At 39.2% G+C, this 4146-nt stretch overlaps 1 long non-coding RNA gene across 2 annotated transcripts; it reads right to left on the reverse strand.

Annotated features, from left to right (window-relative positions):
• Positions 1 to 783: 783 nt before the first annotated feature.
• Positions 784 to 3493, reverse strand: LOC143136532 (uncharacterized). 2 transcript variants are annotated; one of them, XR_012989332.1, is made up of 4 exons: positions 3351 to 3493; positions 2121 to 2322; positions 1492 to 1582; positions 784 to 1344 (listed from the first exon to the last, which is right to left on the reverse strand). It is a non-coding gene; the product is annotated as an uncharacterized LOC143136532 (long non-coding RNA). The 2 variants fall into 2 exon arrangements; XR_012989331.1 differs by lacking the exon at positions 3351 to 3493 and having other exon boundaries at positions 786 to 1344; positions 2121 to 2561.
• Between the last annotated feature and the right edge of the window lie 653 nt (positions 3494 to 4146).

A 4146-nucleotide genomic window follows, 5' to 3' on the forward strand; every position in this document is an offset into this window, starting at 1 on the left:
ATTGGTAAAAATTAAGTTAAACTTCAAATTCAGGTTAAATAGTATTAACTTAAATCTCAAACAGAAATGGTATAACTGTCTTTATTAAAACAAATGTTCAACACAGAAACACACATATGAACACACATTGGGACCCTTTGCTTTAAAAAATAATAATTTTCCCGCTCTCAAACCAAAGCAAAAGCAAAGGCAGTAGTGCCAAAGAGAGAGAGTGTGTGCACCAAAAGAGAGAAAGAAAGATTCAATAAATGGTTGTGAACCTTTGACCAAAGCCAAACACCTTACCAGTGAGTGATTGTGTGTTTGTGTGTTTGTGTGTGCGTGCGTGCGCAAGTAAATGTGCTGAGATAGAATGAGAGAAAGAAAGTGAAAGAAAGAATGAGAGAAAGACAGTGAGAAAGAAAGAATGAGAGAAAGAAAGAATGAGAGAAAGACAGTGAGAAAGAAAGAATGAGAGAAAGACAGTGAGAAAGAAAGAATGAGAGAAAGAAAGAATGAGAGAAAGACAGTGAGAAAGAAAGAATGAGAGAAAGACAGTGAGAAAGAAAGAATGAGAGAAAGACAGTGAGAAAGAAAGAATGAGAGAAAGACAGTGAGAAAGAAAGAATGAGAGAAAGACAGTGAGAAAGAAAGAATGAGAGAAAGAAAGAATGAGAGAAAGACAGTGAGAAAGAAAGAATGAGAGAAAGAAAGAATGAGAGAAAGACAGTGAGAAAGAAAGAATGAGAGAAAGAAAGAATGAGAGAAAGACAGTGAGAAAGAAAGAATGAGAGAAAGACAGTGAGAAAGAAAGAATGAGAGAAAGACAGTGAGAAAGAAAGGTTCACAACCATTTATTGAATCTTTCAAATCAAATCAATCATGACTGTGGCCCACTTGCCCATCTAATGATTTGGTTCTTAAGATTGAGAACCTTGGGTAGGAGCTTATCACCATCCATCTGAATGACAACTTTTTGCATGAATTTGTAATAGTATTGAAGAGTTCAACATTGATTCAATGTGTATATGACCCCTAGCTTCACCAAAGTCCTTTTAGGCAAGTCCCTGCACTCGGCAGCCATAATGCAATGCTTTTTTGGCACTCATCGGGCATCCTATTTGGCAGAAATGCGCGTGCGCAAGGCTTCACGACACCAACCTTACTCCAGCACAGAGTTCACAACACATGATTGGAGGATTTTTTGAGTGCTGTGTCTCCTCATTAGAAAGTCTCTGGCTTCACTGCACAGCCTTGTGCAACAGACCAAGGTTCCTCCAAAATGATGCCTCCATCCACAACGATGCCGATGTCCTCATGTTCCAAGGGGTGGTTTTCTCTTGACACCTCCTTGCCATGGATATCCTGTACAAAATTTAAAAAGCTGCTTTAGGATGACGCTTGAGAAAAGGTACGAGCTGGGAGCTGGCTTAAAGGTTTTTGGCTTAAAAATTGGCATAAAAATGCAATTTTTATTGCAATTTCAACATGCCCTTGGTTAGTGTTACTTACCATGTACATGTATGAGAGAATCATCATCTTCACCAAAATAAAGGCACGGGGTCTTGATGGCTGCCTCCCTCCTCAGATGTACAGTCTCTGTCTGTTCAGATACAGGGATATTAATTATTTTGTGAAAATACAATTAATACTCTAAATAATAATAACCTCTATTTATAAAGCACTTTTAATACGGAAGATTCAGTTCAGAGTACTTTGCAACAGATAACAGGCATTTGGCAAGCATTTCTTTCCCCTGTATTGGTTGAAACACACCCCATAATCACGTCCCAACGAAGCAGCACAAGACTTAAATTCTGACAGGAATTGAGTATAACGACATCAGGCTAATAAGTGAGTGTACCAGTTGGGGAAGGAACAATGTGAGCAACGGGAAAATGAGTGAGTGGGTAAATGTATGACGACTCATGTAGTCGTATCAACCCTGAGGAGTCCAGTTATAGTTAGACACAAAATTATAATGCCTCTATCTGTCGCTATGTTGTAATAAGGAACATAAGAGCAGTGTGTGAGTAGGGTGACTATAACTGATGGCAGTTGCAAATAGCAGAAACAGATCCAATGTGATCATTGTATGTAATATGTAAGAGAAGTAAACAATAATAGTAATACAAACTTACACCTTGCAAAATCCTCAAATGTTTGGTCATTTTATGTCCTTTAAACCTTCTTCTGGAACTTATGACCTTCTTCTTCTGGAAAACGGCGGTAACTGGACATCCAAGGTTACGCATCTTTGACCTGTAGCTTGCCTGAATACCCAAGCATCACAGGCATTTCCTGATCCAGTCATCAAGCAAGGACATTTCTCAATACCTGTAACTAAAGAGGATAGAAACACATTTATAATATAAATATAAAGTATACATTTATGAAATATACTTATTTAATACATACACAAATGGTACTAGTTAATCAAACGATTTTGACACTTCATTTAATTGACATTTGACACATTATCTTACAATCTACCAACAATAGCTACACAGCCCTGCTTGTTGGTCTGACTGTCCCCTTGAAGGGAAAACATTTCGAATTTCAACACCATGGAACAAATAAAATGTTCAACCAATATCTGCTTAACTGGTGCGTAGCATCAGCCTGTCCAGATCTTGCACTGCTGTTGAGTTTGAGAAATGCCACCACCACCACCATGCATATTCAGCGCTGGCGATGACATTATTGAGAAAATAGTGGTACTCCATTACTGACAGAATAAATAAACACGTTTCTAAACCTAGCGTAAATGTGGCTTTTGCCCAACATTGTCCGAGTTATGACCTGACCTAATCACTCACAAAACATGCGTCCTATTTCTTTCCTTTTTACATGTACCTTGGCCTGCATTCTGAGTCTCCAAACAAATGTATTTTGCAAACTCGGCATTGCTCAAGTTAAGTGTCAGTTGACTCCACAGGGGTCGGTGAAAACGTGTTTGGTCTGCTGCATAACGTGTTCGGTTAGCTAACTAGCAACGTTAAGGTCAACCATATTTCAGGCAAGATCTGTGTTCCAATTCAGTTAGCAGCTAATGTTAATTGTACAAACTTGGGTCCACTGAGTTTCAACGACCTAAATTGTCTAACATTAAGGTATATATTCATTTTGAAGTTATTCAATCAATTACGTCGAGGAGGTAATAAAAGTAAACTTTAAGATGAACTTGTTAGCCCAGTTAACATTATATTGGAGTAGAACTGCTAGGTAAAGTTAACTTTAGCTAGCTTGCTAGACGATTTCTTAAATATTCAAGAAAACAGCTCTATCGTGTCAAATAAGGCAATTAAAGACACTCCAAATTTCTAATGGTAAACTGACTGTCAAATGACGTTTAATAATATACCACTTACCGTTAAGTCAAAAGCGAAGATTTCAAGTGCAGATCTCTTCAAGCCAACGGAACCGTTTGCAAAATGGAGGACAATCATCTTTTGGCAGCCAAATAAACGCATGCGCAGCACCGCCTCTGAAGCAAACCCCTTTTTTTCTTGCAGATATTACTTAACTGAAATTAGTTTTTTGGAAAACACAAACAAATCTGAAGCAAACCCCTTTTTTTCTTGCAGATATTACTTATCTGAAATGAGTTTTTGCAAAACACAAACAAATTGAGTATATAAATACAGTTTCATTTAAGAAAAAATTACTACATGTCAAAATCACTTTTTTCAGTGCAGCCTGAACGGTTGAATATGACAGCGCGTGTCATCGGAAGGCGGGCGGGTTAGCTGACGATCAGACTTAATAATACAGATGACCTCGGAGAGGGGTGGACACATGGCCAAGCTCTCCAAACAGAGAGAGAGAGGGATAGAGAGGGAGATAGAGAGCGAGGGAGAGAGAGAGGGATAGAGAGAGAGAGAGAAGGAAAGAAAGGAGTAGAAAGAGAAGTAAATGGAATGTTTATGAGTGGGAAAAGGGGGGCAGAGAGAAAAAGAGAGAAAGAAAAGGAGGGAGAGAGAGAGAGGGGGAGAGAGAGAGAGAGAGAGAGAGGGAGAGAGAGAGAGAGGGAGAGAGAGAGGGGGAGAGAGAGAGAGAGAGAGAGAGAGAGAGAGAGGGGGAGAGAGGGAGAGAGAGAGAGAGAGAAGGAGAGAGAGAGAGAGAGAGAGAGAAGGGGCGGTAGAACAAGATGATCTCTGTATACTG

The sequence above is a fragment of the Alosa pseudoharengus genome, unplaced genomic scaffold (genome assembly GCF_046254945.1).
Source record: "Alosa pseudoharengus isolate Yale_2024_CS ecotype anadromous, Long Island Sound unplaced genomic scaffold, YU_APseudo_1.1 YU_APseudo_1.1_scf_20, whole genome shotgun sequence".
In the NCBI taxonomy this organism is placed as follows: Eukaryota; Metazoa; Chordata; class Actinopteri; order Clupeiformes; family Clupeidae; genus Alosa; species Alosa pseudoharengus.